Below are 23280 nucleotides of genomic sequence, written 5' to 3'. Positions count from 1 at the left end.
TAACAAGACTCAGTCCGATACTGAATGTCAGAAATGTACAGAGCAAAAATGAGTGGTGAGGGTACCACCCCCTGTGGTGATCCTGTGCTGCTGACTCGTTGATTAGACTAACAGACTACTAGGATGTCAGGGCAAGAGATCTGTAATCACTGATGACTAAGTTTTCTTTGCATTTGGTTGAGTTTTCTTTGGAACTAGAACAAGGCTGGAGGTCTTCCACATCACTGGAACTGTCCCCTGGGTCAGGCTATGGTAGTAGGGGTGTTGTAGAATCCAACAGCGCTGCTATGCACAGGCCTTCAGGACTCTAGGGCAGACACCATCAAGACCTGGTGACTTATTAGGATTCAGTTTGTGCAGTTGCGTCTTCATTTGACTTCTAGAGACAGATAGGTAAATGGCCGAGCTTGAAGCACCATCTCTTCTCGTTTGAGTGACAACAAACTCATAGACGCAGGGGAGGCAATGGCAAACAGGGGTAGGATGTTGATGTGACTTTGGGCAAGATAAAGGAATGCTGAGCTTGTTCCTGAATTAAACCAACAGAAGAATGCATTTAAATCTTTGGCTCTGTCAAGACTTCCATCCCTCTTCCATCCCATCTTCTGCTGGAAGCCTGTAATTTTCTTCATCCCTGACAACACATTTCTAATATTTTTCTGCTGGAGCTTGGTTTCAGTTCTATTTGGGAAACATTTGTAAGTTCTGGTAAAAATGATGTTATCTAAATAGAGTTCCAAAAAAGTTAAAACAAACCACTTGACTTTGTTTTCAAAGTTTGAAGATTCAAAGTACAAAATGTGTAGAGTAGCGTTTGTGTTCCAGGCTTATAGAGCGGCCCAAACAAAAGCCTTGTTATGGCTTAGAAAACATGCAAATTGAACCAAAAAAACAGGTCCACTCCTTAGTAATGGGCATCGCAATTCTACAATTATCATTGCAAAGGAATCACCTTAGCCTGACCAGTCAGTTGTTAACAAAAGCTGTAATCTCGGGCTGCAGTGTATATTGACATACCCCAATTTTGTTAAAATATCAAATCACCTTTATTCAATAAATTAGTTTGTGATTTATATTTTATATTGAATTTTTTTTTTTTTTTTTTTTTTGTCCAGCTGTTGGGGTTGCAACATTAGAAGACTTAACTCATAGAAGAAGCTCAACAAACTGACCAAGAAAGCAGGCTCTATACTGGGAACATCTCTATAACCTCTGGATATGAATGAAAGTGTCTTGCTCTGTTAGGGCACAGTTCTTTACACAAGAGAGACTGTTTGGCTTGTTATAATCTGAGTAATCAGTGATGCAGTGATGAGTTTGTTGTCCAGCATCTTTTCAGCAGCCATACTTGTTTTTAGAGAAGAACCATGAGGTTTTTTAAATGCACTCTAAAAAAACAAGTAGTGGTTATTTGGCATCTGGTGCAGAGTTTCTATGTGTGGTGTGTATGTGAAGCAGAGCTGTGTTTAATGGCTATGGCTGGAAGGGTGAGTGAGGATTAATAGGAGATTTCAACCCAATGAGCCAGGGATTTTTTTATCTTCTCTCGGTGGAGGTGTACTCTCTCAAGCCCTAATGGTCTGTGGGAGTGTGTGTGTGTGTCTGCATGTGTTTGCGAGGAAGAGGTGTTACTGGGACATACAGGAACATGATCATTCATCCTTTAAAACAGGATTCTGACAGTTCTCCATAAGTTGAAGCTGCAGGCCATTCTGCATCAAAAGCTTTTATCAGCCATTGTTTTCTATCCTTTCACTGAAACCGCTCTTTCATCTAATCCTCTGACAATATCTAACAAATTTGTATGTTATCCTAATGCTAACACAAGATTAGCTGCTCTCATCTCCATTGTATATCTAAATGTAATATTCAGTTTAGCCAGTATAATCTCATTGGTTCTTTTCATGAAATCTCTTCTTGGAGATAATATTGATGCCATTCTGATTTAATGTGCTAAAATTCTTTTAATTTACAGATTAGGTGTGTGATATGCATGGCTGATTATTTCTTTTTGGTTCAAAGCGGGGAATTTTTTGTGTTGTTCGTTTATGTATTGGAGGTGGATACGGGTGGAGCGCTGTTGGATTTTATGCCATCTATCCACCTCTAATTCTCTAAGGTCTTCATAATGCCCATAGAGAGACAGATGGAGTGTTTTTAGATATGCTGTTGTATGCTGTCACAACTAATGTTGAGATGAAAAAAGAAAAAAAATCCTTTTACCAACTTACAAATGAAAATCGGTCAGAGTAGGCCGACCCATCGGCCTTAAGCTTGTTTTATTTTTTCTATTTTGTTTAACAGTTTGGCTGAAAACATCTCTGTAGGTTTGGTATTCAGGCCCAGAATGGTAGAATGCTCATTCAGATATTTCAAAAGTACTATTACAGACAAATCAAGCGGATACTACTCATATTGCTGTTTAAAGTCAGTTCTTTGGGAATTCTGGCTGTATAGTATTTAGGTTCCTATTTATCTAGAATGTTTGCTGCTTATTCAGTTTTTTTTTTCTGCTTGCCTAAAGTTTCCTTCAAATTCCCTTAGCAACATAAAAATGCTATCTCTCATACTTGAACTAAAAAAATCTCAAACATGAAAATATTATTTATTGAGAGGATTAATACATGAAAAAAATCCCACAAGTCTAAACAGAAACAAAAGTTGAAAAGAAAAAAACTTTTTTTAATCTTCCAATGTATTCATTGTAAGTATTAAATGCTCATATTTTGTTATGGCTATTTATTAATTATATAAACATAATTTGTTATTAAATAAAAGTCCAGAAAATGTGATCCCAAGTTTGTACATGTAGTTTTTTTTTACTTCTCAGCTTGCCTGGAGCAACTATATTTATTTATGAACTGGCTTCCGGTCTGAACGTTTCATTCTGCTCTAGAATAAAGTAGAGTTGATATAACAAGTGGCAGTCGTGTATTTTAGAGAAGCGTTGATCACCAGGCGCATGTGGTACGCCTCAGAAATGCTCCGTGGGGCATTAGAGTTGCTGCGATTAGCTGCAAATGTGCAACACTATAACACTTGCAACACTTCCACATCATTGGAACTGAGGGGTAACTTTCTTTGTGACCCAGTCTTGCTGAAAAGGATTTCTGCTGGATTTCTTTAGCACTCTTAGGAATCATTTGTTGTGTCAATCTAAAATCCTGCTACTGTTGCTGTAGATTATTTATCAAGATGACCTCTAGAATGACCCCTGGAAATTGTATAGTTGTTTACAGAGAATACTACATCCAAATTCTTGTCTAAGAACTGTTACCAGCAGAAGCCTTGGATCTTCTAATCTGACAAAAAGTATAAGAAATGCTCCTCTCAATACAATTTAGAGATTGTTTATTATACAAATTCACATAAAAGCAATTATGAGAAATGCTTAACTCCTTGTGATTATGGTTTAGAGCCCACTCCCCACTCATAGGGGGGATTTTTTTAGGCCCTTTCAACACTAGGCATTTTTACAGCTTGCCTCTCACCAGGAGATTATGCTTGGGGGTATGGTTATGTCTGCCGTTGCTGCACATTACTTACTAAAGCATTACCACATGCTTATAGTTGTATTATTTTTCCTTAGTCTCAATATTTTTTGCTGCTGCATGTTTAGAAGGAGAGGATAAGTGGTGTGGCTGAGATGTGTTGGGCTTTTCATGTGCAATCCAATGCCGCCTCTGTCTGTAGGCCATAGAGTTCCTGAACCTTAAGAAGATTATAATAAGTTATGACATTAAGCTGGAAGCACAGTTATCTCCTCACAAAAGGCCTCCTACAATATAAGCAGACCACAAGAGACTGCGACTAACGGCTGAACAGTGAGTCAAATGTATATCTTGGTCAGAAATGTACCCTCTTACGATCTACCAATCATATTTTTGAATTTGTTTTTTTTATGTAAATTTAAGTTGATGTATGCAAACCACATTTGTCTGATTGTCACAAGTGACTTATGTTTATTTTAAATTTAAAAGTAAGAGAGATGTAGTTATTATTCTTGCACCATTTTTCAGGTGTCTACACATGGATTTTATTCTACAGGTTTAAGTCTCTTTATGCTGCAATACCAGAGATGGGGGAAGCAATACTCTCTTAAGACTGGGCCTTGATGGATATCTTTCTAAGCTGGCACGAAATTATTTCTATTTACCCTGGGAAAATATAGGTAATAAGATTTATTCTTGTCTAGTCAAATTGTCCAAATGTAGACACATTTAAAACACAGAAAATAAGACATCATTGGACTGTTTAACCCCATGTAACCCCTTTCTCCTGCTACTCTGTAATGCCAACCTGCCCCACAACATTGAATAGCTCATTGTCAGGCCTTTGCAGAGGTTGAAGAAGTCATTCAGGTATTTGATTCATGTTAATTCGGCTGGGTTGCACCTAAACATTTACAGGACAGTAGCTATTGAGGATTAGAGTAGGAGACCAATGGCAAAGTTGTTTGTTTGCTTTATTGTTTTTTTTAACAAATCTTTATTTGAGGGGTAAATCTTCCTCCTGTGATCTTCTGAATCTGTAGTACCACACTCTATATAAACCCTGTAGAAAGTACGATTATTAAAATGTTTATTTGTTTCCTGTGTCGTCCTTTTTACCACACATTTTGTTGCATATTTATCAATTTTAATTATCATGACTTATAGCTGATAAAAATAAAAAATATAATTAATCAGGAAAAAACAATAGTCTTATATTGCTTTTTTTTCTCGCTGGCTTCTGTGCAATACTGCTGATGCTCTCTGGTTCAGAGGTGACTTAACTCAACTTGTATCCCATGGTTACAGTATGTCTCTATGTTGCTATGCCTCATGAATGTTCCCAAAACTCATTAATGGACTTTCCTTCAGTCGTTTTAAGTGATCTTGCTACTAGTTCACCCTTCTCTGCAGTGCTTTTTACTTCAATTCAACTTAAGTTGATTTGCTTGGAAATAGGATCAGTAAGGAACAATTTTCTGTTACTCTTAAAATCCTTATTGAGGTCTTCAATGACTGCTGGACATCTATCTAGCCAGCAGTTTTTATGTGATTTTGTCAGCCATAACACTATATTTATGTACAAATAAATCTTTTTACTGGTTGGTGGTAATATTGACATTTACTGAGAAACAGAAACAGAGGCTTTTATTAGTTGTAAGCCATAAGCACCAAGTATAAAATTTAGAAATAAGTGCTTAAATTATATCACTCTATGAGTGATGAATGATATGTTTGGCATTTTTATTCAACTTACTAAGATCCTTGTGAACATCTTTAATGAAATAAGGCTGTTTGTTTCTCTCTATCACAAGCAGCATCACCATGGTATAACCAAGATCTTGCACCCTGCCGTTTCCGTTGTTCTCACATATGAGCACCAATGCTTTCACAATGTTCTTGGTGTGAATTATATAACATTGTTAGACAGAATAACAAATTTTAACATTACAAGATAAAAACAAATAACGTAAAAAAAAATTACATAACTTTAATGTTAAATATGGACTAAATCCTTAGTTTTCGTCATTCCTGGTGTTGTTTGTATATTGAGCAATAATATATACTTTTACAACACTTCTGTTTCTCCAGGCAACAACACATCAAAGTCCATTCTTATGTGGTTGAAGCATCATGCATACCGATGCTTTTGTTTGAGTTTACTCCCCATGGAGACATGGCAAAAGGAAAACGGATATAAAAAGAAGGTGGTGATGAAATAGATGCGACAGAAATAAAAATGCTGGAGAATAAAGAAGTATGGTCAACCTTGTTTTTTTGTAGTTTTAGGTGTTTGTGCCTCGTTTACATGAGCAAGCATATAAACTAATGTTAAAACCTCATAAGAACGCTTTACCACTAATAAAGCTCATATTGACCACAATATCATTCATAACCTAATCTACAGAACACTTATTCAAGATAATGGGGAGGTTTCATGAAAAATAATTAAAAATCTATATACGTTCTAAAATATTGAGAACATCCTTTTTGTAAAAAAAAAAAAAAAGTTTAATGACAGGAGTTTATGCTCTAGTTTTGACTTTGTCTCTTGTTTCTTTTAATAGGGAAAGGTTTCGGAGCGGAAAGACAAAAGGCTTCAAAGTTTAAAAAAACCCTTGATCAGTTGCTGTAGTTGTACAACCTATGTAAATCATACAATGCAAATAACTGAATCTGAGCAGTGTGATCAGTTTTTATTTTGACCCGCCCTGGCAAGGCTTCTCGCTGAATTATTCCAGGTTTTGTTTTTCTGCTTTATAGTCAGAACCTGGTTCCTCATCTGGTACTAAAGATCCTGAGTAGGGAGTCATCATATTGCAAAAATCAGCAAATAGTAGGCAGAATTTGAGAAAGACAGGATATTTATTACCTCATGCAGCTGATGATCAGAGATCATCTGAGATCATTTGTATGAGGTAAATCTTAAATCATGGAGGATGCATTTAATATTACCAATGCTTTTATGAATACACATTTTACAAACAATTAATTCAACATGAATATTTTGAAGATTCAGAAAAGCCTTCTCCAGTTTTGGGGAGACCTGGCCAGAGGTATTAAAGTGACTTTGAGGAAAGCAGCTCTTTTATTTCAATGTTCAAATTAGTGTTTTAAAGGTAACATACTTAATTAGATTATTTTTTTTCTATATTCTCTAGGTTAGTGTTTAACTTTCACTTATAAGAGATTGAATTTTTTCTTAAATTGCATTATGTCATTTGTGTAGAAATTGTTCATCCACTTCTTGACAACCTTCAGGTCAGAACACCTGGAATAAAGCACCGCCTGAAGTGTCTTTAAAATTTATCTGGTCCTTTGCCACAAACATTCATCACGATGTAAAAAGCAGAGCCTCTGCCATACATCACTAACTGGCCAAAGGGCTTTAGTAAATCAGAAAATACAATGCCCTTGACATTTGCATTAGTCCCATAAATATATATTTTTTTCTTCATGCCCAGCCAAAACCTAGTGTTGAGTAAAATAACCTTTTACATTTGTGTTAATGTGGCATGGGTCTGTGTGAAATTCTTAAGGTAAGCTAACTTTTAACTAATTATGAATGTTTAATTTGTGTTGTACTTATGAAACCATTAAGATAAAATATGTAAAAGTAAAGTGAAAAAGTAAGCTGTAGAAAAAAACAAGATGAAACTGTTTTTGCTTGTGCTAAAATATTTTTAAAAATCAGCAGTATCTGTCCAATCCTACGTGGCTCTGGGATTGGATTGTCGGCATAGCAGTAGGGGTGTGGGAAAAAATCGTTTTGGCGATGTATCGGGATTTTTGGCTGCCCGATATAATATCGACCTTTCAGTTCCTAGTATCGATTTTTTAAAACAAAAAATATTTTATCTAAAACAATGAGGGAAATTGGGCCACCTCTACACCGCTACACTGGCAGATAGTGCTGCTGAGCCCTTTTGCTTTTTGGCACAACGCCGTTTCTGTAGTTGAAGCAGTTTTTAAAACCCCAAACATCATGGATATCAAAAAAAGTTAATTATCAATATCTCCTGATGAACATATACAGCACCTGCTTTTTTATCTCTAGATTTAATTTGACAGCAGGGAAAATGTTCGCAATATATAGTGATATATTAATATCGTGATTATATTGTGTATAGTATTGTGACACGTATCGTATCGCAACACCCATGCCAATACTCACCCCTAGATAGCAGGTACAGGAGGGAAACATACATCCCTTTGCTTTGCTATATTCTCCCAAAAAGTCTGGAAAATTATGAGAACTTTAGACTATGTATATGCAGCAAATTTCTGGTTTGTCATTTTCCCAGAAAAATAGTTGGGTAGTAGAATATGGATTCTAGGGAAAAACATTCTTTAGCTCCTTCTAGCCGAGATTTACGCCTCACATTTGTTGCTAGAATGCAGAATGCAAACAGCTCTTTCTTTTGGCATACAGGACCCAAACCCCTCCTAGGTAACCTTGTTGAAGTATCAGCAGGCACAAGTGAGTTTCTCACACGGGTTTATTTCCAGCTTTAAGCCCATTTTTAAGCAACAAGTCCATTTCGGAAAAAAAACATTTGAAAAAAAATACGTTTTTGGATGCATTCTATGAAGGGACTAAAGCTATAGGTTTCATTCAACAGCAGCTTTTCATACTAAAAATGTTATTTTATTTCAAGACCAAACACTGCTTTCATCACTTCCTGGATGTAAAAGTGAACTTTCCTAAACACACTCCTTCAACATACAATCCATCTCAATCCTTTGGCATACAGATTTCAGGTTATGAACAAAAATACACAGTTTTTTGAGGCAGAGAGACAGTTGGGTTTAACAACATTTCTATCTAATATGGAACTGCAGAGAACAGCGTGGGCATCTAAGCAGGAATCTCTGCAGGGGGAGAACACAGGTTAGTGACCATGTCTATTTAACAGAGGATGATAATGAAGTGTGAGTTACTAACCTTGTCTTATAGTTCAGTCCGAGCTCAGAGGACGGGGTTGGTTCCGGCCGGTCGGCTTCCAACAAGATGCAGCGGATGCTGCCCGGAGAATTCCAGACGCTGAAGTCATGGAAGTCGGAACTGAGCAGACACAGGCAGAAAAAAATCTAGAGAGCAAGGCCAAAGTCAGTTTTGAGGATGTGCTCAGGAATCAAAGGTACTGAAGTTCGGGACACAGGCAGAAATCCAGCAGGAGTCCAAGGACAGGTCAGGCAAACAGATCAGAATGGGGACAGGCAGGCTCAGAAGTAAAAAATTCAGAATGGGTCAGGATCAGGCAATCAGAAACACTATGCCAGAGAACTCTCACCAAAGGCTTGAATAACCTGCCACTGATGACTGGTTGAAGGCTGGGTAAATAGAGGCTGAAGCTGGTGGATCAGATGAACAATAGTGAGAACAGGGCGGAGCTAGGCAGGTGAATGATTTAAGTAATCAGGTCAGTCAGTCAGTATCATGACAATGTAAGGATCGTGAAGTAAATATTTAAAAAAAAGTATCTGTTAAATGCAAAGCATACCAAAGCTTATTTTCTGCAGAATCACAGCAGAGCTTTGGAAGGTGTGCACTAGGTGTAGCTTCGCTAAATCAACTCTGAAAGTTCTGCTGAATGTCCCTTTTCTCCCTGAAAAGGTTTGTTGGGATTGAGCAAAACCAGGATATCGAAACTCATTAATGTAGCTTGCCAGTTTTCCACTTAGGCGTTCCTGGGATAGATAACTATCTATCATCTGTAGGCAAACCAATTATTTGTTTGGACTTAGATCAACAACCCTAAATAAAAATATGAAATACATACAGTATGTTGATGGGAACAGTGCTGGGGTTGAGACAGATGATGTTTCACGACCACATGAGAACACATAAGTAGACATATTAAGAAACGGCCCCAATCTTTGGTCTGGTTTGTGAGACTGAGCTGTGTTTTATAGGATTTACCTACTCAATGGCTCCTTGCAGGCCAGACTCAGTGTGGCCACTGAAATACACTCCCAGACATATTGATGACTCTCTTTTTCTTTTTTGCAGTATTCGACCAGATGCTTCTTTTTTCAAAATCTCGGCGACACAAAGTGATGACCCAACCGGTTTGATTTGCGGGTCACAGAAATAAGGCATTTATAGGTGGAACAGAGAGAGGGACGCTCTCAGCATGGAGCATGTGCCTTTTTAGGAGTAAAGAGTGAATATCTTTGACTTTTTGATTGAGTTAGCAGCTTGACATTAGCGGTGGTGCACAGATGTTTCCACACATGCACCAGGCTGGTGTGTATGTGTCTGCCGAACATCCAAGACTGCTTTGTTCTCATCCCTCTTTGCTTCATGGAGAGATATCTACAGTGGAGCCAGTGTTTTATGATTTAACATTTTAACTCCACAAAGAGGATGTAAAGTCCTTTTATATCCTGTTTAAAAATCAATGAGCTGGAATTTCCTGAGAAGAAACAAAGCAAAACTAATTATTAAGAGTCTCCTGTGCCATTTGTGTGCCTGTTGAGAGATTATTCTTTCTCACCGAATGACTTCTGTAACACAACTGTACTTTTTGTTAGCCTACAAAAAAAAGCCCATACAAGTAGTAAAATCTAAAACAAGTAGAGAGGGCAGCAGCTTTGGCAGTGGCTTAAACCCAAAGCCTTGGGCATTAGGAATAAATTGTTCTAAAGTGATTTGGCTTGTGCTGTTTGAATGGGGAATGCCTCTAATAGCTTTTCATTAACACCAGTCCAGAGCTTAAATACTTGGTTAATAGACTTTGAAATGTGTTGATATTTACATACACCAACAAGGGTTGCACCGTTGTTCTATTTGCATAGCTTTTAGGGATTTCTGAATGAGATCTTGCTGTTAACACTAATGCTTTGGGCAGCTTTTACTTCACAGTTGCACAAAGTTATTGGAAACTACTTCATGTCAAAACAAAACAAGTGAAAGAGAGTAGAACAGAAAGCTGTTCAAAGTATGGGCAGCTGTGCTAAACCTTTGTATAACCAAACTTTCACATTGAGAAATTATTTTCCTCCTTGTTTTTCAAGTGCACCAAGATAGAGTCCCCTAAACAAGAAAATCAGCAAGTCAGCATAATACACTTTACTCCCAACTTGCCCCTGGCTGGTCAGCTCGATTAGCAGGAAGTTCACAAGAAAAGGTATTGCTGACCGGGAGCTGGAAACAAACTAAAAAAGAGAAAACAAAAACAGAAAAAATGCTAATTATTTCACCCAACAGTTTTGTGCCTTGACTTAATAAAGAAGGAATACTTGGAGCTTTATGTGATGGTGGGTAAAAGATAAAAGAAAAAAAAAAGGGAGTTTAGGAGCTTGTCAGCTGGATATGACATGTACAGATAAGGGATTTAGTATTTAGCAAATTAAGTTACACTGTTGGAAACAGCAATTAATTATATCCGTCAGTTGATTTGAAGCAAAACTGTCATGTAACTGTGAGGAACATGGGGTCCAAGTTATTAGAAATTTGTATTTCAGTTTGCATGTTTTAATTCTGATTTTATCATTAAAGAGTAGATACTTGTAAGAACAAGAAGGGGTAGTCATCCTATTGTGCATGATTTTACTACTCTGTAAAAAAAACAGGTCTAAAATCAATCAAAAGAAAATCAATAAAGCGCTTATTTAGCTGGTCAATTCAGATAATTGCTGTTTTATAATACCCAAACCCTTAAGCTGCTTGTTTTATTGATTTTATGAAAAGTTAAAAGTTTTCAGGAAACGTAAATATGGGTTTCCTTACCTAGAAGCCCTAATCAACTGGAATAAATGCTGTAAACACATGTAATGTGTTTACAAATTTAAAATTTTCAATTGAATTCCCAGATTATTAGAAGCAAATGCATGGCTATTATTGGTTTAATCAAATTACTGCTTAAATTAACTAAAGGAGTATTTTAACATTTTATTTTAATTGCAGTATTTTTTTCTTTATCTCTGAAAGAACTACACCAAGTGGCAGTCAGGGTTTGAAAAACTGCATACTTTTATTTTAAACTCCAAATATTTACAGTTATATGGTTAGAAAACCATGCTAATGATGCAAAGCATCTACATTGGAGCTGCCTATTCATGTTTTTGAGTCTAAGAGGCTTTTTTATTTTGTATTATCTCAAATTTAAACAGTTTATGATTTGTACACATTTTTTTTCTTTTTTATACATGCAAATTATTTCTCTCCCTAAAATCTCTTTCCTTTTTCATTTATGTTATGTTAGTGTGGTGAAGTTCCAACTCCAAACGTTCAGTTTCAACTCTCATTACCTACTTAAATAGAGGTGAACAATATATCAAAAAATATAAGTTCAGATTGTCAGACTAACAGGAGAATACATCAGCATCTGGGACTCTCTGTGCGGCGGCCTCCTTTGTGCGGCAAATCCTCTGTGTGGCATGGAAGGAGGGGTTTCTGCAAAAATATGTTCTCTGCCAGAAAACCACATTGACTTGATCAAGAAAGTTTAATTTTCTGGTTTAACTTTCTTAGTAGGCCCTTGGTTTAAATAGTAGAGATAACTGAGCAAGAGATTCTTTTTCAGTGTAAAATATTTTCAAAATAAAAGACACCTGACAGAGAGAAGAGCTTCAGCTTAAGAGCCGCTCATTAACTGCCCCAGAATAAGATTATGAAAGCAGAAAGTGGCAGAATCTGCCATATAGGTATGACTTCTTTTCTGCTTCGGTAGATCATCAGCAGACGTGAATCCTTCCCTGTCTAGACATGTTTTAATAAAAAATGAATCCCCTGCTGTAAAATCATCCCTGGGATTGAAATATTGGTTTTCTATAAGGCTGTTAGTTATTATTCAGACAAAAAAAAACTGGCATAAAGGTTAGCTACTAATAAACAGAGCTCGGTGGAAATTTTAACTTATTCTAACTGTAGAGAATGTTTTGATTTATGTATGCTCTCGTCATTTGCATTTTTACGCTGGAGTGCTGGTGCCAATCCATCTCATACATTCAACCAACCTTTTTTAATGATGTGTTTGAATTGAACTCCAGGACCATAAGGACTCATTCCCAGCTGAAGTTCATTTGGCGACTGATAAAGATACCTACAGTTCTACACATGAATAAAAAAAGAATGGGTTCCTTTACTGACAACTAGGAACATCTTTGCAGACTGAAATAAAGACTGTGTTAGTAGCTGTTTATTGCTGTTTGTTGGCTATATTTAATTTTTGGGGATTGCCTGTCAGGGAAATTTAAAGCAATAGATTGGGATTAGCAACTTTTCCATTGGATCTGAATGGTTCTCATCCCTAAGACATCACTTAAGCTTCAGGCTGAAAATAACAAGTGGGATGACATCTTAATGTAAAGTAGGCAGATAGCCTTTTTTATGTCTTACTGTGGGTTTTTAACATTAAACCATGTCGACCATTTGCATCAGAAATTCTGACTTTTTCTCTAAAAGCATTTGTAAGTGCCACTTAAGGACAAAAGAGTTCCCCTGAGTGATCTCTGTGCAGAGCTAAGTGTGTGTGTGTGTGTGTGTTTGTCATAAATCTTCTGTGATTGCAAGGCCGTCTGCCACATGAATACCAAACTGCAGTCATGTACTGAGCTCATTTTGGCCACCTACGAGCTCAACCAGGCAGAACACACTCCTGCTGTCCTTTAAGTGGTCTCAGCGGGCCAACCTGCACTGCAGTCCATAAAAACCAGCAAGCGCTGTGTAGTTTACTTTGGACACACTGTTTGCTCAGCCTCATTCCCTATCCGTAGGCTCAAAACAATGTTTTTGGTGCTTCAAAATCCAGCATTCCTTATTTAGGACAGCTGTTTCACACATTAAGCTTCCTTAGCTAAATGTTCTCTTTGTTCTTAATCAGATCAGCAAAATCAGATCAGCCTGTGTCACCAGCACTTTTTCACATGAGAAAATCTCTAAAAGTGGACTGACCGTTTCCAATTCTTTTCTTCTAACCTACATTCTTATTTATACTTTAGGATATACTGACATTGATTTCCTTCAGAAATATTATCAGGTTTTTCTAAAATTGGTTCCTTGTGTGTATGTGCATTTTTCATTCAAAGCAATTCTCCTTCTGGCTGTTTTTTTGTTTTCACATTTATTCTGAACCAATATTTCAATAGAGTGGAATTCAAAATTGTTCAAAAGCTTTTCCCAGAAAATGTTTCCAGGGGGCTCGTTGTTTCTTCCTTCATCTTTTATTTTATGAGCAGAAAAAGGAGTGGTGCTGTGTTGGAGTTGCAGAAATGTTAAACGAGTTTGTATATTGTCTGATCAAACATCAAGTAGTTTATATAGATAGCAGATATTATGGGAGTTTTGCCTTTTCTAGTTGGCTAATGTTAAACCCATGGATAGTTTTTTTGTGTTAATGCATTTGCATTTGGTGCCTTTTTCTTTTGGTGTGGTTGATAAGTAAACTGAAAGGATGTCCTTACAGATGAATCTGAAATGTTTTTAGAGCTATTTTTCCCTCAACATGGGAAAGTTTTGAGACTTTTATCAGTTCTTTTCATGCCAATCAGCTCTGCAAATATGTGATGCAATGTGAACTTGCCCAAGAGGTTTTCTTATCTGTTAAGATCCAAACTACAATGGCTGTTTAAACTACATTTCCATTCAGTTTAAACCTATTTCTTAAGAAGAATGATTTTGTTTACTATTGGATTGTTTGACTTAGGATTTTGGATTTAATTTTGAAAAAACTCATGTAGAAAGCAAATTTAAAACACAATGGCCTCACGAGGAAAAAACTGAAGCTCACATTAAAGGCATAATTATATAAAAATGGTGATGATGCTTTGCTCTCTTTATATATATATATATATATATATATATATATATATATATATATATATATATATAGTCGTTAACGTGCTGTTTTCGTTAATGAGCTGGATTAACCGGAGACCCTTATCAGGTGATTAAAATAATATCGCTGTTAATCTCTATCGGGGGGCGTGAACAAATCAGTCTTCCCACCTGTGTAGGCATACTATGAAATTACCACATCGCACGTGACATGCTGACATGGATGCAGCTATAAGCACAACTCAATCAGCCAAGCTAACCAATCCCCTCAATCAGTGGATAGCCACAAGCTGTGCTCCAGCTCATTCTCCATTCCTTATTTAGGACAGCTGTTCTGCATTCTGCAGGCGGCCACAGGGGACCCATCTTACAAACTATCTGCGAGGCAAACTACCATGAGGAGAAAGCCGCGAAAGATGAGAAGTTGATCGAGGCGATGTTTGTCCATTTTTTTGAGACACTATATTGTTAAAGTGGGACATCTATACTTGGTAGTGGGACACTATTTTTTTTGCAGCAAAAACACATAGAAAAAATTTGCAAAAGAAGTATTTATATCAATGTCAAAATCTTAAGTAAAAAGACGGAAATACAGTATGTCGGATTTTGCATACATAAAAAAACTAAACCTATTCTTTGAAATTCTGGGGGTAGCACACATATCATGAATGCCTTTGGCAGAATTCAAACGAGCAAATTAAAGAAATGTGGCCAAAGAATCGACTCCAAGTTCACTATGAAATCTATGAAGAGAGACTTCAACTAAAAGAAGAGATTATCAACAAAATGCTTTTGTGTTTTTGTTAGTCGACAGGTTCACAAACCCTGCTATCACCATAGCAGATGAATTTCAATAAAAGTCACTTTGCAAAGTTCTTTTTTTTTTAAAACACGAGGTATTAAAAAAACAGTTTGTACATCAATGTTAACTCCAGTACCAATATTGTATCTAGTTATAAACTCTGTTAAAAAAACCCAGTTATTTCAAATAGAGTGCAAAGGTTTAGAAACAGCAGTTTAAAGCCGAAACTCCTCTTCATGCTGTCTAATGATTTACCCACATGTTATATTAAGGTTTTACATGTTTTATAGTCTGATTTGATTCAAATGACACATTCCTTATGTTTTACCCCCAGGCCTTAAAAAAGCAGTTATCAAATCATTGTTGCATCAAATTGGGCCTACAGAACTACAGGCCCATCTCAAACCTCCGTTTCATCAATAGATTATTTAACAGTTACGTGTCTTCTCAACAATGAGGAGCTGCTTTGACGTCTTTCGGTCAGGTTTCCAATCCAACCGAAGTACTGAAACTTCCCGGATTAAGGTGTTCAATGATATCTATTTCAATTCTGACTGTGGAAGAAGCACAGTGTTAATATTATTGGACCTCAGTGCATTGTTTGACAGTGTTCTGAGATTTTTAGAGTGTCCCGAAGAAAAGAGTTGGCCTTTCTGATACCACACTGCACTTGCTTAAATCCAGAAACTTCTATGTGTCAGTAGGTAACTTAAGATGTCACATGCAGGGTTTCTCAAGGCTCCATTCTATTCGTATTCAATGTCTGCATGTTCCCCCTAGCTCAGATTATAGCAGACAATGAGATCAGTTACCAACTATGCAGACAGCACACAGCTTTACATCATAATGTCTCTTGGTGGTTGTGAATCCATTAAAGTGTTTTCTAGATGCTGAGAACAGATAAATGCATGAATGTGCCATAATTGTCTCCAACTGAAAAAAATAAGGTAATAACCTTCAGACTAAAGGAGAAGAGACCAAGGGTTAGATCACAGTTACAGCTGCTACAGCTAGAAACCACTGATTATGGCCAAAATCTTGGTGTCATGATGGACTCAGACTTCAACCTTCAGAGGCACATAAATGTAGTGACTAAAGGCTAATTTATACTTCGAAACCAGGTCCTAGGTGTCGCAGTGAACAAAAAGGCACCCCCGCCCCCTCTGCAGAAACTCTGCTGCACCAAATTGTAGTTGGCCGCAGACAGGAGGTCGGCTTGTTTTGTTTTTATGATCGCAAAACAACTTGCGAAGTTTGACCAGCTAGAAGTGCAAGGTGCGGGAGAACGCTGGGACCCTTTTTCTACCTGGACCACCACTTTTTTTCACCCTCATGTCCCTCCTTTGTCGGAAAAACTTGCATCCACTTCTTCACCACCTCTGCCGTATGTAGAGTATATGGTTATACTCCCGTATGTAGAGCAGGAGTATAACCAGCCCTTAAGTCAGCCCATTATCACCTGAAGATTATCACTAGGAATAAAGGACTAATGTCCTAGCAGTATTTATAAAACTCATTCTTGCATTTATCTTTTGTAGAACTCATTATTGCAACAGTGTCTTTATTGGTTGGCCTAAAAATTCCATCAGATAACCAGTTTCACGGTACAGCTGTTCCTGAGTGCAACTGTTTTGGATTGGTTAAACTGGATAGGCTGGAAGTGATCTTGCTACAGTGAGCTTGCATCGTGGTATGGGCCTCAGGTCTTCTACTCAAGCCTACTCTGTACACCCAGAGCTAGAATCAAATATGTAGAAGCCACATTTAGCGCCTATGCTCCACTTAATCTGTATCAAAATTCCAGAAGACAGCAAAAGTGCTAATGCCTGAGTTCTTTTAACTTTAAGTATCATTTGTTTAGTACTACCTTTGACTGTTAAAATTTTAACTGTTAACTGGGGTATCATTAGTTTAGGCTTGTGATTTGAGCTGTGTAAATAATAAAAAAACTGAGTATTTAGCTTTCAGTGCTTTTCCCAACTCTGCCAGATCTGTAACCTCTGTTTATCACCATTTTGGAAAGTTGAGGCATCTTCTAAGTCCGGGAAAGCTTAGCATATTATACTTGCAGCTGGAAGGCTAATCTCCTATCTAAGATGAAAGCCTCTGGTGCCTGGCTTTGCAAAGTTTTCTTTAAAGTCAAGAAAATTGTCTAGAACAGCCTGCTTTTAAGACATTAGATCTATTTGAATTAAGCAGAGGTTGAAGAATGAAGTCCATTAAGCCCTGTTGTATTTCTTTTCACTGTGTCTACCCTGAGAGAGAAGATGCCGAAGAAATTAGAGTCTGTGAGGTGATGAATTTGTCCCCAAGCACAATTGAAGGCATGATCACGTACCAGTGGGAGGGTCTTATGAGAGGGGATTCTGCAGGAGTTTAGAAAGGAGAATACAGGTGATTGAAAGTGCATTTTCTTCCAACAATGTTTAAAGTTAACCAGCCTCAACATTGGTGCTTAATGCCCAAAATTAGTATCATAGCTCATGGCATCCTAAACCTTTGTACTAAACAAGGGACACACAAATAGTTCAAGCTTTAACACAAATAAAACATAGAAGTTCTAGAAACGATGATGCAACCGATCTGAATCGGTACTTCAAATGTCTTTTAGTTTAGGAAAAGCTTCTCAGTTTTAACAAGTGGCGATTATAAAGAGTAATTGCTTCCCATAAAAAGTGCATTCTTTCTTTTGAACAGTTGTATGAAAAATTGACTGGAGTACATGAAAAATGCATTGCATTTACATAGTAGCACATTTTTTATTCTCTCTTATGTGTCCTTAAAATTCAGAACTGTTTCTGGAAAAACAGAAAACTCTAAATAAATGATGTGATGTAGAACTGCTTTATTCTCCTCTGATGTACAAAGCCATGGTTTGCATTCTTCTCAGGGTTAGCATATGGTCAATTTCTATATTTTAGTATAACATCTGCTATAAAATATCTTTTTTTTTAAATATCTCTGGATTCAAAATTCAGGTTACACATTCTATTTTGAAAGCACTTACTAACGGTACAGACAGAGACTAATTAATCTTCTATAACCTTTTAAAAATCTAAAATCATTCTCTATTTTGTGTTTTTAGCACCATATAGTGATTTACTACTTCTGTAATAGTTTTTTCAGTGTGATTGTCTTTTGAATAAATCATTTAGCACATCACAAACATGTATTCTTTTTTGAAATATTATTTTTCTTAAATATACATGGTGGGAGTATTGATAGCAAGAGATGTGCAAATAATTGTTTGAAATAATGTAATTCCCTATAATTTGGTGTATAATTCCACAAGTCAAAAGAAGTCATTGTTTAAGTACACTTATCCACTCCTATAACACGCGTTTCCTGTTTATTGTTATTCAGTTGGACCCCTTTAAGTCTCCAGCATCACAAAAAACATTCTTTATGATCACCTCTATATGTGCATTTAATGCAACATATACAAAGTTCAGTCTTAGGAGTTTTCTGTTTTTCTTTTTTTTTATTTTCATAGAGAAAATGTATATAAATACAATCTGTAAATGTAACATATGTTCTACATGTTTATGGGCATAGCTGTCATACTGTAAAAAGTAAAAGGTCAATCTATCAATCGTTGGAGCAGTTGTAGGGATTTGTCTCTCAGCATGGACCTGGCAAAACTTCAGGTCCATGTCCTGTCATGCTAATAATATAAGCAAAACATTAATAGGATGATCTGTCAGGCCAAGCTCTGTTTATTTGAAATTTGTGACGTCGGAACCAGTAAGCACAAGAAAACCATTTATTAAAGCAAAAACTGATTTTTGTGGAGTGCAGTAACAGCAGTAACAGAAACAGCAACATTCAGAAAGACAATGTCTAACTGAAACCCATTACTTCACATTCATTGCGAATTTACAAAAGCTGCTTTCATACTAAAAGTTGGCTGCAGGGAGAGATTCAGATGTACGAAACCAAATGTACACGTAAATGCACATTGAATAAATTCTAGAGAACACCGTCTCCGTTATTTGTCAAGTGGTGGCTAAATATAGTACATTTACAAAGGTGAGACTGTTTCATCCTTAGAATCGTAATCAATTCAAGTGTTTGACACATCGAAATAAAAGCCTCATGTTTACTAAAATATACTGTCAAATTCTAGTGTTGTGCAGGGCTCTGCAAATTGTTTTCTTTTTGCTTATGCTGTGTAGAAATTATTGGAGCCAAATATCTTCTGGGGAGAAAGACTTATCATCACAGAGCTCTTATTTCTAACTTTGATGGGTTTGCAGGCACACTGCAGGCAGTCTGTTATCCCTAAGCAAACTTCAGTTTGTCATTTTGGTTACTTGCTTTAAAGATGAATATATGGAGTTGTGAAAGCTTTCCTAGTCTATTCATAAAGTTATATCTTGTGAAAATTGGCAGAATTTAATGTCTAAGGGTTTTTCCTAAAATTATTCAGCAACTTTAACAACTTTTCAGTTGATTATAGATTAAAGTAGACATTATTTTCTTAACCAAAAACAATAAAAAATGTGATTACAAAGCAGCCTGGCATATAGTGCGAACTGGCCAATTGAACCCATCAATGCAAAACACGATGTCCACCCAAGTAACATGGCAGATCTGCAGCTGTATAATTAACTTTTGAAAATGGAGCCTGATAATGGTTATTTTACCTCTGAGGAAGAGGATGTCACCAGAAATGTTGTCTAATTGCAGTAGCTTAGAGACTGAACAAACCGGCACCCTGTGCAGGAATTTAAAGCTCTTTTGGTGCTCTAAATCAGTCTCTAAATCACAGCAGTGGGGTATGACTGCCTCTGATTAAAATTCAAAACATAAGAGTACTGGGATACAGACTGACTGAATTTCTGCTCATGCTTTCATCAGCAGTGTTACTAATGTCAGGCCTCCTTTGATTTTTTTTTTTTTAACTGTTCAGTGGTCAGAATATCTAAACTATATTTTATACAGTGTCTCTGCTCTGCCTAGCAACAAAATTAATATACCTATAATTACACCCCCTCTACACTATAATCGACAAGAGTGTTTGTACGCCTCATCTGGAAGGCGAGCTGCCCAGTACGGCCAAGTCTAGTTTTGCTGTATTATTATGAAGCCTTGCAGAGGTTTTGTAAATCTCAGTTGTCACCAGATAAACATTGCCTTTTACTTGTAAGGGATTTGTCTAGTTTACAGTTAGTTTGTCTCAGTAATGTGTCCTTTAGCTACTAAAAGAAACTTCAAGCTTATTTCTAGCTGTCGAACGTAACAATACTTCAATGCATCTATGCTTAAGTGTTCTTTTTTTATTTTAGCACTTTAAAGCCAAGTGCAATATATTTGATGCATGAGTTTTGGAGACCTCTGAATCATCAGTCTGATATTTTTGTTTTGAAAACCCTGACTTACACAATCAGATACAAGTAGTCAACGTTAAATATGTAAAAGATACAGAAATGCCTAATGTACCAAAATTGATGCAAATAAATGATCTAATTTAGTCTATACAAAATGTATGTTTTTATTTCATTTGTCAGAAGGTACAATGACAACTCTAATTAAAAGAAGTGTAACTTTATTTTAATTATTACATGGTCCAGGTTTTAAAGGGTTAGAATAGAAAGTAGAAACAGTCTCTATTGTTTAATGGGGGGCAGGTTATATGCAAGATTTGGCTCAAACAGTAGACAATTTCACTGCAGATGGTTTTGGATGAGGAGAAACTATTTTCTTAACTGACCTATATTCTAACAACACAATCAAACAAAAAAGGATTTATTTTTTTTTACGCTCAGTGCAATTAGGACTGTTTGGACTCCTTTATTTGTCCTGACTTCAAGGATCTTAGTTGACTCTAGCCAGTCACAACCACAGCCAAGAGACAGATTAAAATAAATCTTTCTTTAATTAGAAAAGCAGGGAGTTAACAGACAGGAGACTGGAATCAGGGGGAAACTGTTCACAATGTCTAACTCTGCAGAAGAGATGAATGATAAGTTTGGTGGAAGGATAAGTTGAATTTTCAAAGACATTGTTAGGGTTACCTCAGATGACTGGGTAAGAAATTCAGGAATGAGCTAGGTCTGCCGTTTTATTGAGCGGCACCTTGCAGTTGGTGCAGAACTGGTGATGGTTGACTATGTTGGTGGATGGAGGATGGACATTCTTTGGATGGGAGCTTAAGAGGTTTAGGTAAGCTTGGTTTCTTGAGGGCTAAACAGACTTTGAGACTTTGGAAGAAAGGGAACTATAGTTTAATTCAGAGTTCAACAGGAAAAAAAGAGAACTAGGAGTCTGGTTCAATACCATGGAGGAGTTCATTTGCTTAACAATAACCAACTGGTGCCTTGCTCCGGAATACAGCCCTCTTAAGAAAGCCAGCATTCAACAAGCTCCAGATCAGGCCAATTACCTGTAGGAACAGGACAAACAAGCACTCTACCACACCAGCAAAGAGAAAAAAAAAATGAAAAAAAAAAAGCAGATGGTTTGAATTAAGGGGGAAGGAAGCTATCTTGGAGCAGCATGGTGGTGCAGTTTGTAGCACTCTTACCTGGCAGCAAGAATGTTCTGGATTTGATTCCCAGCACAGGTTCTTTGAGCATGTTTTCCTTGTGTACAAGTGGGTTCTCTCGTGGTACTCTGGCTTCCTCCCACAGTCCAAAAACCTGACTCTTTGATTAGTTGACTTCTTCAAATTGTCCTTAGGTGTGACTGTGTCTGCATCGTTGTATGTCTCTGTGTGTCTCCTCGTTGCCCTGTGACAGACTGGTGATCTGTCTGGAGTGTACACTGCCTCCTACCCATAGACTGCTGGAGAAAGGCACTGGCTCAACCACAACCCTGATGGAATAAGAGGGAGAAGTTGGATGGTAGCCATTGCTGTTAGAAGGGAAAAGCCATCACTGAACAGAGGGGTTTAACTTCCTACAATTCAGCCATGAAACGCATTCCAAAGAATTTACATAAGCACACTCATCATAATTCAAATGACCTAACACATAGCCCATATGCAAAAAATGTGCAGGGACCTCAATGCTTCATAAAAAAGAAAAATCTGCACTTTAAAGATTGCTCAAATGCGAGCTGGCAGAAATTACAGAAAAACCTGGTTAGGTACTGAAATGTCCTAAGAAAAACAAAACAAAAAAAAACTGCAGTTTAGGCCTGTTTTGTGGTTTTTAAATCATTCATTTTGTGCTCACAGAAACCCCATAGGCCCCCTCAATGGTCTGGCTGCTGTCTACTTACATGTGCTATCTTTTGCAGGACTAATGACTAATGATCAATGACTATCTTGTGTTCTCTTCCCTCAACTGTAGGTTGTTCCTTTCCTTAAATTTAAGATTGAAAATGAAAATTTACTGAGAGAGAAGCTACTTTTTTGTATTTAATGAAAACTTGCTCTTCCTGTCTAGTTTTACATCATTGTAGCATAACCATGTTTTTACAATTTACAATTTTAGTGTTTTTCATAAGTGCATTATAAAATATGGAATCCACTTTGGTAAGCAATGAAATAGCTATGTGGTTTATTTATTTTTTATTAATTACATAGGTTTGTTTTCTGGTTCTAAAGTATTATATGTTCCTTAATACTCTTTATTAAATGAGCAGTATAAACAGGCGGCACTTGTTTTAACTCCAGGGGTTATGATGCTGATTTAACAGGGACACTGAAGGGATCCTAGTACATCCTAAGTGAGTATGTTTCTTAACACATAAATTATGGTTCCAAATTAATCTCCTTCCTGCTTAAGGTCTTTGTTGACATTTTAAGTGTCAGGTCAGGGACATTTTAAAGAGCTTTAAAGCTTTGCTTGAATTGCAGCCTTTAATATGGTCAGAGCTCACTCAGAGAGGTATTTAAATTCATTCACATGTGATTGGGTCTTAATGATTGGTACCTTAGGATCAGAAAAGCTAATTGTTTTTTTCTCTGAAAAAAAGTTGTGAACCTGTTTGGTAATGACTGAGGCACACAGACAAAAAAAAAAAAAAAACCTTGCAACTTAGCATTTTGTTTGTATCAACATACCCAGAACATCAGTTTTCTTAGTGCTGAACATTTTTAACCACATTCTGGTCACATTGCTGGATCAGTGGCATAAATTAGCACAGCCAGCTGCTGAACAATCAAGCAGCAAGAACTCCTGAGTGCTACAACCAGTAACACCTGCAGGGCTGCCAACATCTATTGTCATTGCCAGCAAGAAAGAAATGGGAATAGT

At 36.8% G+C, this 23280-nt stretch overlaps 1 long non-coding RNA gene across 1 annotated transcript in view; it reads left to right on the top strand.

Annotated features, from left to right (window-relative positions):
* Window positions 1-21970, top strand: part of LOC119795228 — a 131932-nt gene extending 109962 nt beyond the window's left edge. The window contains exon 4 of the long non-coding RNA XR_005282306.1: window positions 21817-21970. This is a non-coding gene — a long non-coding RNA (uncharacterized LOC119795228). The remainder of the gene's footprint in view (window positions 1-21816) is intronic.
* The last annotated feature ends 1310 nt before the right edge of the window (window positions 21971-23280 follow it).

Source organism: Cyprinodon tularosa, unplaced genomic scaffold (genome assembly GCF_016077235.1).
Source record: "Cyprinodon tularosa strain WSP-4 unplaced genomic scaffold, ASM1607723v1 ctg504, whole genome shotgun sequence".
Taxonomy (NCBI): Eukaryota; Metazoa; Chordata; class Actinopteri; order Cyprinodontiformes; family Cyprinodontidae; genus Cyprinodon; species Cyprinodon tularosa.
The sequence above is the reverse complement of the archived record's forward strand: the minus strand, read 5'-3'. Positions and strand labels throughout refer to the sequence as shown.